At 47.1% G+C, this 10,203-nt stretch overlaps 8 non-coding genes across 8 annotated transcripts; 6 read left to right on the forward strand and 2 right to left on the reverse strand.

Moving 5' to 3' along the window:
* Nucleotides 1–891: 891 nt before the first annotated feature.
* TRNAG-GCC lies at nt 892–962 on the forward strand. Its single transcript has one exon. It is a non-coding gene; the product is annotated as a tRNA-Gly (tRNA).
* A 503-nt stretch (nt 963–1,465) lies between these two features.
* On the forward strand, nt 1,466–1,537 carry TRNAM-CAU. Its single transcript has one exon. It is a non-coding gene; the product is annotated as a tRNA-Met (tRNA).
* A 384-nt stretch (nt 1,538–1,921) lies between these two features.
* TRNAS-UGA lies at nt 1,922–2,003 on the forward strand. Its single transcript has one exon. It is a non-coding gene; the product is annotated as a tRNA-Ser (tRNA).
* Nucleotides 2,004–2,935: 932 nt separating this feature from the next.
* TRNAQ-UUG lies at nt 2,936–3,007 on the forward strand. The gene has a single exon. It is a non-coding gene; the product is annotated as a tRNA-Gln (tRNA).
* Nucleotides 3,008–3,457: 450 nt separating this feature from the next.
* On the forward strand, nt 3,458–3,529 carry TRNAQ-UUG. The gene has a single exon. It is a non-coding gene; the product is annotated as a tRNA-Gln (tRNA).
* Nucleotides 3,530–4,659: 1,130 nt separating this feature from the next.
* On the forward strand, nt 4,660–4,741 carry TRNAS-GCU. Its single transcript has one exon. It is a non-coding gene; the product is annotated as a tRNA-Ser (tRNA).
* Nucleotides 4,742–7,026: 2,285 nt separating this feature from the next.
* TRNAR-UCG lies at nt 7,027–7,099 on the reverse strand. The gene has a single exon. It is a non-coding gene; the product is annotated as a tRNA-Arg (tRNA).
* Nucleotides 7,100–8,304: 1,205 nt separating this feature from the next.
* On the reverse strand, nt 8,305–8,376 carry TRNAM-CAU. The gene has a single exon. It is a non-coding gene; the product is annotated as a tRNA-Met (tRNA).
* Nucleotides 8,377–10,203: the final 1,827 nt, after the last annotated feature.

Raw genomic sequence — 10,203 nt, forward strand, 5'->3', positions numbered from 1 at the left:
CACTCACCTGCCTGCCTGGTCACCCCTAACTGCCCCCCCTGCCGGCCTGATCACCCCTCACTGCCTCTGCATGCCAGCCTGGTCACCCCCAACTACCCCCTTTCCCCCCCCCACCGCCCCCCTCCACGCCTAGTCTCCCCCCCCCCCCCCGCGGGCTGGTGGTCAGTCCTTTGGTCGTCCCTCACTAACACCCCTGCCGGCCTAGTCATAGGCAGCCATCTTGTGAGGGCACGAGGGTCAATTTGTATATTACCTCTTTATTATATAGGATTATCATCATTATTATTATTACTACAAATGTAAATGTCTCTTACATAAAGGTAACTTCTACTTGGTTTTTGGATCTTCTTCTGTGTCTGCTGTTTCTAAGAACTAATCAACCTAAAATAATTCTTATGTCAAAGAGGCATATTTTGGGGTAAGTTCTGCTCCGCTTCATCCGTTACTCTCCCAGAGCTACCAGTCTCCTGGGCCTCTCCCTTGTGCACATGACATATACATGTTAACAAACTTCTGCTTTGGCTGCAGGGATTCCAACCAAGAATTTAGGGTGGGAAAATTATTTTTTATTTTTCTACACCAACTTCCCTCTCAGAAGGGAGATGAGAGTTGCTTCAGGGGACGGGATTTATGACAAGTGACTTCGTTTGGAAGGCTCTGCTCTTAGAAAAGGGATTTTAGAAACTCAAATGTCTTTAGTTCAAAATAATTTTACTTTTTGCCACAGTGGTGGCTTATTCTGGATCCCTTCAGCGTGAGAAATGTCCTGATCAAAGTGAATGGGATTTAAGAAAGTCCTTAGGGGCAGAAAAACCACATAATCTTCTTGTTTGAATGTGACAATGTAACGATGTCTACATAAGGAGAAAAAGTGAGCCGGACTTTCGCGGAGCATTGGTGGTTCAGTGGTAGAATTCTCGCCTGCCACGCGGGAGGCCCGGGTTCGATTCCCGGCCAATGCAACTCATGATTTTTTCCTTCCCATTACTGCAGGGCAACATCTCACTGCAGAGTCAAAAAAATATGATGAGCACGAGATTTATCGAGACTAATATAAAAATATGTATCAACTGGGATTGAAAAATAAAATTATTTAAAAGTTGGTAAACAAAATCCTAAAGAAGCGATGTTTCTGGTACCCGGGGATGGCGTAGCTGAGAAAGACCAGTTAGCCTTCCTTTTGCAATTTCATCTTCTTAAATTATGCCAATTAGCATGCGCTTGGTTTTCCAATAACTTGAAACGTCATTCTGTCAGAGCCGGAGTAAACGCGGATCTGAGGGTTGGGGTCTTTCCGGGGTACGCTAAGCTGCTAGTATTTGGAGTTGGAGTGTAGCCACGTACGGATATCAATGTACTCTTTCCATTCTTATTATCAGCCAAAATATTCATCAATTACTAGAGGTTAGGAAAATGCCAGAACTTATTTTTTTAATATTACTTGAAAGAGAGCTTGGCATGTCTGAGCAGAGTGGCGCAGCGGAAGCGTGCTGGGCCCATAACCCAGAGGTCGATGGATCGAAACCATCCTCTGCTATCTGGACTTGCACTTTTGATACAAGTTTAGATTTTAGGAAAGGGGATTGAGTTCAGTTTATCACGGACTGTCAGGTAGGGCCTGGGGACCAGGACTGCAGGTCTGCTGTTTTCGGTCTCCAACTTCGCTAAATGCTACTCATTAGTCTGGCAACTCTGGTGATTTCAGTAGCTCGGGTTTGGGGATATGTACACCTGGTACAGATCGGAATGTGTATCCCATAGTCAAACTGTTACAATTTGTAATAATTTATGATCGACATCTCGATCTTCCCAGTCTTATTTTTACAGACATTTCAAAACAGGTGCCGAACAGAAACACCAATCTACAACAGGAGAGGTAATATTCCTCATGGGAATTCATCTAGGCGCTGGCTGGAGTCTTGTAGTCGTGGCCGAGTGGTTAAGGCGATGGACTTGAAATCCATTGGGGTCTCCCCGCGCAGGTTCGAATCCTGCCGACTACGCAGCTGAGCTTTTCTTCCCCGGTACCGCATCATCTGCTGGACCAACTCTGGAAATTCAAACACACACTAAAATAACACGAAACACCGTTTTCCTTGTTATTGTTTTACTTTTCCGTAACACTGGAAGAAGGTAGTACGAGTCTCTTAGTGTGACAGCCGCTAGAGACAAATCTTTGAAAAGGATTGTGGGATTACATAGGGGTTTCTGAGCCTGCGCCCTAAAGATGCTCAGGCTCTAATTCTCTCTGAGTTGCTATCTCCCCATCGGCAGTCCATCTCAGGTCTGACTTCTGAAACCTCGCCTGCCTGTAACTTCTTCCACTTGATTTTCTTCCCCAAAATGTGGGCACGCCAGGGCATCAGTATTCTCCTGTGAACATGTTTGATGTTTAGGAAACATTTCAAAAAGAATTTTCCAATCGTTCCTCCGTCTGGAGCTCTCTTATCGTTCCACCTCAGAGGCCAGAACTAGAGAGGAAGTACCAGAAAGATAATTTTCAAAGCTGTTTTCAGCTAAATCTTATTATCTTTTTTTATTAAAAATCGATTTGCTTGCTAACTCTTTCTAACGCATACACTTAATTGTATATGTAACATAGAAAAGAGTAAACATAACAAAAATTATCTTTTATTATACTTGCATTCTGTCTATTAGGAAAGGCAGAAAGGAAGTAAAAATACTTAAAGAGGGAAAAGTTTTTTCGTAATCTCTGAAATTGCCCAGAAATACACAGTTTTGATTTTGTAAAGAGCGCTGTTGCGGCAGGAAAATTCCAAGCAAAAGCGAGCTTTGCTTGGCTTCGCCTTTTCTCCCAGGACCCATGGAACATTCAGGAAAGAAGTCACCCTATTGAACATCACCGGACGCGCAGCAAACGCCTTTGGAAAAGCTTGCCAGAGAGCTTGTAGCTGTTAGGCCCGCGGTACCTGTTGGCCCCATGGTGTAATGGTTAGCACTCTGGACTTTGAATCCAGCGATCCGAGTTCAAATCTCGGTGGGACCTTCTATGTTTTTAGTGCCTTCCTTGGCCTTCTGATCACCTTTGCACCTGGACGGACACCCATCCCATCTCACTGTTCTGACCCGCAGCCTCACGCCTTCTTCTGGATTCCACCCCTGCCTTCTCCTGTCCCTCCGCCTTCACCAGGCCAGAGTCCCCTTCAGATCTTGGGAAATTGGATTTTCTTCAAGATGTCTAAGTATTCGCGTTTCACATCTGGGACCTCAGTTCTGGGTTCGGGTGCTATCCATCTCTAACACGCACTCGATCTTGAGAAGTTCGTGGTGCGTGTGAGCCCAGGTCTTCCTGTGCATTTTGTAGTCTCTGCTGAGCGTGATATAGCAGATTTTAAATTTAATAAATATCTTTTAAACTGAAACTATAATTCACAAAATAGTAAGAATGACAAACTCTCTAAGAAATATTTATAGGAGTTTTAAGGTGTCCTTGTGTGGCCCCATGGTGTAATGGTTAGCACTCTGGACTTTGAATCCAGTGATCCGAGTTCAAATCTCGGTGGGGCCTGCTGCCGTCCTGCTGCTGTTTTTTTCCCCATCACTGGTGCATCCTGGTCTATGCACATCAAGTTCCCAAACCGAGAGTGCACTCTGGCCTGTAAAGACACCCCCTTACACTTGAACTTCGCGCCCCCCACGCCCATCAACATGCAGTGCCTTGCTGTCTCCTCTGGCGGCTAAATATCGCTCTGCCCGGGGATTCTTCTGCTGAACAAAAACAGGCCCATAGAACAGGGGCATCAGACAAGGGCATTCATCCTCTGATCCCAATGACAGAGACAGAAACAGCAAACAAACAACAAAACATTTTATAATCTCGCTAAGAACAGACAAGAAAAGCTGACTGTGCAAACCACACCAATGCCAAACATCTGCTTTCATCTAATCCGAGGGACCACGAGTTTCACAGCTTTGGCTTCGTTATATTCGTACCTTCGTCTCAAGCACAGAATTCCTCACAGCATCCAACCCAGAACAAAGCCGGGTTTCCTTGCACCCTCCCCTAATCACCCACCATCAGGCAGATGCCACAAGGACTGTAGAACAAAGAGATATAACTGATACACAACATTGTGTAAGTTTAACGTGTGCAACGTCTTGATTTGATACGTTTGCGTATTGCAGTGTGATCACCACAGTAGCATTCCACCACATCCCATAATTATTATTATTTTTTTTGTGGTGAGAACATTTAAGATACAGTCTCCTAGCAACTTTAAAGTCTATAATACAGCACCGTTGCTTATAATCGGTGTGCTGTGCGTCTCCGGAACGGGCTCTTCTCCTAACAGTTTTGCATTCTTTGACCCACGTCCCCGCAGTTTCCCACCCCAAGCAAATCCCCTATAACCGCCGTTCCACTCCTTGTCTCTGTGAGTCCGGCTTTTTTAGACTCCACATTTCTCTTTGGAAGTGTATTTTGTCATTTTTATTCAGGTTCACATCCCCACCCTACCCCTCCATTTCGGGACTGTAGGCTCTTCTTTATTTTTTTCCCTTTATCAAAGCAAGAGGGACATCCAGGCAAACAAATGCATCATGTTCATGAAGGAAGACTTGCAATAAAATAAGAGAAAGTGCCGAACAATCGAGTTGAGTGAAGAAATGTAATATTTGTCGAAGGTTCCTCACGTAGCTGACGAGGTGGCCGAGTGGTTAAGGCGATGGACTGCTAATCCATTGTGCTCTGCACGCGTGGGTTCGAATCCCATCCTCGTCGCTCCGGGGCCCACGCTGTGGTGGGCACTAGGTTTTAGCGAGGGCTGCAAGGGGCTGTTTTAGTGCGTTCAGAGCCTGTTATTAGTCCGTAAGCAAAGAGCAAGATCTGCACGCTGAGCGCTGAGTCAGACTCTCCTGGGCAGGCCCCCGTGGTTCCCGTGATTGAAGTGAGGCCTTTGGCCCCTTTCTTCGCTCAGTGGCCCTGTGTCGGCAGTTTTTGTCTCATATTCTTTGCCTTTTAAATCTCAGGCACGTTTCCAAGTCCAAGGTTCTCTGGCTGGACACCTTATCAGTTCTTCCCTCCCAACTTCCCCATCAAACTCAACCTTTGCCCCTTAGGAGTAGAAACTGCCCACATGCTGCACTTTTGCTTATGTGGTTCCTTCTGGTAAAATCCATTTTCAAGAACCAGATCAAGTGTCCCTTTCCCCTGGATCTGAAAGGAAAGTATGCCTCTCCTCTTTGTATTTTAGTTGAATTAATTTAAGCCGAAGATCTTTCCCTGCCCTCCACCCTCTATTCATCGGTTCTATTCTGCCATGGACATCTTAATTTTAGCACGTACTCCCATAAAAATCTCACCTGTCGCCTGTGTTCACCTTAGACTAAACTATAGCAAGTGGCCAGGCACACAGAGTAGAGAAACACAGTTTGAGGGGCCGGTAGAGATGAATCTCTCTGGAACTTCCCCCCCATCACCTGTCTCTATCTTACAGATGAGGAAACGGAGGTAGAGAGCAGACAAACCCAGGCTTTCCTTTTAAGGTTCGTGGAAACCTAGTGTTTTTCTTTTTGTTTGTTTGTTTGTTTTTGTTTTGTTTTGTTTTTAAGATCAAGTGGTTGAGGTGATGAGGCCTTTCCAACATGTTCAAGTCCGGGACTGGGATTGCAACTTTTGAGACTTGGAAGCTCCTGGAGTACACGTGTCGGAAGTCAGCGGACCTCCCAAGGCCTCATGAAGACTGAGACCCAGGAGCATGGATTTTTAAAGCAACACCTGTGTTTGAATTTCACCTAACAATAGATGGCGTATACAGACTACGTGGCTCCACGATGGCTTACACAGGGTGACCCACTTAATCTTGGAAATAAAAGCTCAGGAGGCGGTGATCCTGATTGCAAGTCGAAGTGGAGTCTTCAGGAACTGGGTCATACACGATATGCTTTGTATATGTTGCTTTTTCTCCCACAAAGAATCAGAGGTAAGTATTGATGCTACGGATGCCTGAGCAGTCTTACCCCTGGTGCCACTCCCTCCCCACTTTACCTTCTGTGAGAATAAGGTTTTAAGGATGTGCCCCAGCCTTTTAAACCCTGTTTCTCCAAGTTTGCACACTGTAAACATTCAACAGATAGTTGTAAAACAGACACTTAAAGGCCTGTTGTGTGTGTGTGGTGGCAGGGGGAGGGATTGAAACTTCATCCAAGCATAAAAGACCTGCGGGATGTGTCACTCCTTTTAATTCACGTTAAAGGATGGTTTTAAACGTGGCCGTCTCCTGTATTGTCCCAAAGTAAGGAGGTAGATTGGGGGCAATTCTGCCTCAGCCCATCACCTTTCTCAAACCCAAAGGCTTTGTTTTTCTCCCTAAACAAAGAGGGAAGGAAAGAGGAATGAATACATTACGTACAAACGAGGGAAGCCTCTTTGCTCTCTGTACAATCTGGACTTCACAGAGGACTAGTGCAAACCAGTCAGACAGGAGCTCTAAGGAACAGGCTGGGAAAGAAAGGGCCCATAGCTACCTTGCTGTGGTTGTTTTCTACCTTGTTTTAATTATTCATTGCTTTCACCTGGCAAGAGCCCTCATGGCCTCCACGTTTGGACCAATATTTAGATACAAAACCAAAGACCATGTTTCACCAGGAAGTCAGCAGTTGGAAATTACCTTCTCTTCATCCTATAAATTATTATTAAAATCAGTTATGTAGGCACAGAAATGTGTGTTTTTATATTTTGCGCAGCTACCTTCTCTATCGGTCTGTTGCATGCACACTTCTGTAAACACCTGGACTCTTTTAATGACCTTAATATTTCTGCTCTGTAATTGAGGTTGGAATGCAGGCCGTTCTCATCTGTTTGATGAGGATACAACAGAAGGAAGAAAGGAAGGCGGAACAGGAGGGGAAGAGTGAAAAACAGTAACATAGACTCCACAGCAGCCAGAACTTAAAAAAAAGAAAGAAAGAAAGAAAGTGAAAAGACATTGGTGAAACTGCTGACTCCTGACCCTCTTTTATGGATTAGGGCAGTTTATTGGCAAAAGAGAACGCAGAAGCTAAAGTTAACCACGAAGGGATTCGAACCCTCAATCTTCTGATCCGAAGTCAGACGCCTTATCCGTTAGGCCACGTGGTCGCTAGCAGTTCAGTCTTGCTGAAATATTTAAAAGCATCCTGAGCTTTCTTCCAGCCGGGTCCTGAGTCCTTCACGTCACGTCATGATGCAAAGGCTATGTCGCCTGGGCTTTTTCGCCTTTAAAAAGATGGAAATTCTAGACAATGTGGGGTCATTTGGGGCCACGGAGTCGGGATTGGGGAAAAGTTGAAACTGACAATCATTTAAGTCTTGTGGCTTATGGGGACTCAAGTCTACCACTGCTGAGCAGAAAACTGGAGTTTTTGGCTCCTAAGCGATGCCAAAGTATTGCATATTGTCTGCATCAAGGGATATTTTCTAATAAGCGAACTCATTGTTCCTTCCTTATCAACTCACCCACATGCACTATTTTCAGTCTCTCGATATTTAGGTCAGCTGGCTGGAGAGTTGTCATGGTAACCGCACCCATAAGGGGGTCTTACTATCAGGAAGCATCTGCACCAGTGACCCTCTCGCCATTCTGCGTGGGTACCTGCCCTTTCACTTCCCATGCTTTTCTGGTGCTTTCTCTGATTTTTTTTTCATTAAAAAAATTTTTTTGTTGTTGTTGTTAGTATTACAAATATTTCTGGTTCCCGCCCCCCGCTTTCTCCCCCTCCTCCAGCCACCCCTCCCCCCGCCCAGTCTTCACTACCCTATTGCCCGTGATTGTTATAATGTGAGATTAGAGCGCTTTCACACGGTGTCTATCCATTTGAAGAAAAGAATGCTTTTCTTAGCGTTTCTCAGGGGTTTAAAGAGGTCCAGGGCCGTTACTATTTTTTGAGGCGTCCATATATTAATAAATTAAAGTAACCCACTATGGCCGGAGTACAAAAATTGTGACTGTTAACAATATTTACATTTAATACACACATCTACACAAAACGCGTGTTTCAATAGCTCATTCGATGGACAAGGTGTTTACAGACTTTATAATGTTCCGTAGGGTGTTTGGCCCAATAACGCGGTATTGATGAAAAATTGTGCTCAGAGGGGCTCCTTTCGAGCTTGTTAGCGCGTGTGGGTGACCTCGAGCACCTCGTTAGAAGGTAATGTCAGCTGCACGCAGAGGCATTTCCTTACTTTTCTTAAATCGCACGCCCTGGGAGTATTGGCCCTACTGGCTCGTTTGTCTTGGCTTTTCTTGTTGTTTTTTATTGTGAACATAAACTGCAGAATTTTAAAAGTGAAAAAAAAGCACTTAGCAGAGGATGGTTTCGATCCATCGACCTCTGGGTTATGGGCCCAGCACGCTTCCGCTGCGCCACTCTGCTCTCTGCCTCGCAGCCTCTCTATTTACCTACTTAACTCTGTTCAAAAGCCAGTGACGTTCGTTTCTAAAAATAGCTCGTGGGAAAGCACGTATTTATTTATCCCAATACTTTCGCTTCCACAAATTGCCGATTCTGTTTGGAATAATGTCGCTACCAGAATCAGAGAGCAGACCAAACTAGGAACAGAGAAGTAAACATTAACACACATGAGTGACTGGGCGCAGAGGTGAGGGTGGCTAGATAGTGAAATGAGAAAGAATTACCGGCTTTAATACACAGGGAAGAAAAAAATAACCTCGCCGCGAAGGGACCCGGGCTTCCGTGGCCCCACCTTCGGGAAGAACACCCTTTTGGTCGGATTTCCCTGGTTTGGGGTGTGTGTGTGAGGGCGGGGGGGGGGGGGCGCGGGGGAAATGACAGTGTTTAGACTCCTGCCCGGGCTGAGGTGGGGCTGGGCTGGGGGTTGGTGCGAAAGGCTTTGCCCGGATAACAGTGAAAACCTGAACGGTGAGCCGAGGTTTTTCCTCCCGGGGTCGTGTCTCGCGATGCCGAAGACTGAGCACCGTGGACCAGAAGATTTAAGCAAAGCCGTGGACATTTTATTACAAGCAGATTCAGAGCGGGGCCAGGTAATGGGCTGGCGGTGAAGCCAGCGGGTCTAGGTATATCGGGCTACAAGCTGCTCTGTGTCTACCTGTGTCGCCCCCTGATCGATTCCCTCATTGTTCTTGCCCAGCACGGACCTGAACTCCCGGGTCCTATACGTCAGGTCACCTGTTGCCACAGGCCCTCCCTCGTTTCATATGCCTCCCACCTGAGTCCAGATACATTCCGTATTTCTGCCTGTTGGTTCCTGTGATCAGGCTGCTCAGACTTCCCTGTCTGCCCTGCCTGGTTCCTCCGGCCTGTGTTTCCCCCGGACCCAGCCCTGTGGGCCTGCGAGTCCAGCGAACGCCTCTCAGTTGTGTGCCCTGGGCGCCAACTCACTGGGCAGGCGCGGCTACCTCCAACCCGTGTGAAATGTGGGAAGGAAAGAGGGTCTCTGATAAATTCATGAACAAAAGTAACCTCCCAGGGTGGTCGGACCACAGCTGGGTCTCGGTGGGGAGCCAAACCCCAATCTTACAATTCAGTGAAGGGTTATCTTGCCTTAAGCGAGCCCTGCCCATTGTCCTGGTGCATCTAGGTTAACACCCCCCGACCCCCCAGAAGGGATCCTCCTTTTCCAGCCGCTCAGAGCGCAGCCGCCCTCCAGGGTGCAGTTCTCTCCTGCACCTCGTTTCCCCCCGCGTTGGTGGAATCCTCCCGCATGGCAAGTGCGTGAAAGAAGCTACAAAACTGTCCTCCTGAGCATTTGAGATCTCGCCCCCTCGCATGTCCTCAGTTTGGCTCTAATAAACTTATAAAATTCTCTACCGTTTCCCCTGTTTCTGCACGGAAAAATGGTCAGTTTCTTTAGTTTTCAGCAGTTATTTCCAAAAATCCTCATCCGGGGACCCACGACTTGCCGCGGAAGGCGGGACTACATTCATGGTGACGTCACCCAGCGCGAGGCCGCGAGGGCCGATATCCGGCGGAAGTTCTGCGCGCCTTCTGTTTTCAATTAGGTCCGCGCTCCGCGTATATAAGGGGGCTGCCTTTGTTGCTCAGCCTGTTCAGTGCTTGTCTGTTCAGTCACCATGTCCGGTCGCGGCAAAGGCGGGAAGGGCCTGGGCAAGGGCGGCGCCAAGCGCCACCGCAAGGTGCTGCGCGACAACATCCAGGGCATCTCCAAGCCCGTCATCCAGGCGCCTGGCGCGGCGCGGCGGCGTCAAGCGCATCTCCGGG

This window comes from Myotis lucifugus, unplaced genomic scaffold, assembly GCF_000147115.1.
Source record: "Myotis lucifugus unplaced genomic scaffold, Myoluc2.0 scaffold_824, whole genome shotgun sequence".
NCBI classification, from domain to species: Eukaryota; Metazoa; Chordata; class Mammalia; order Chiroptera; family Vespertilionidae; genus Myotis; species Myotis lucifugus.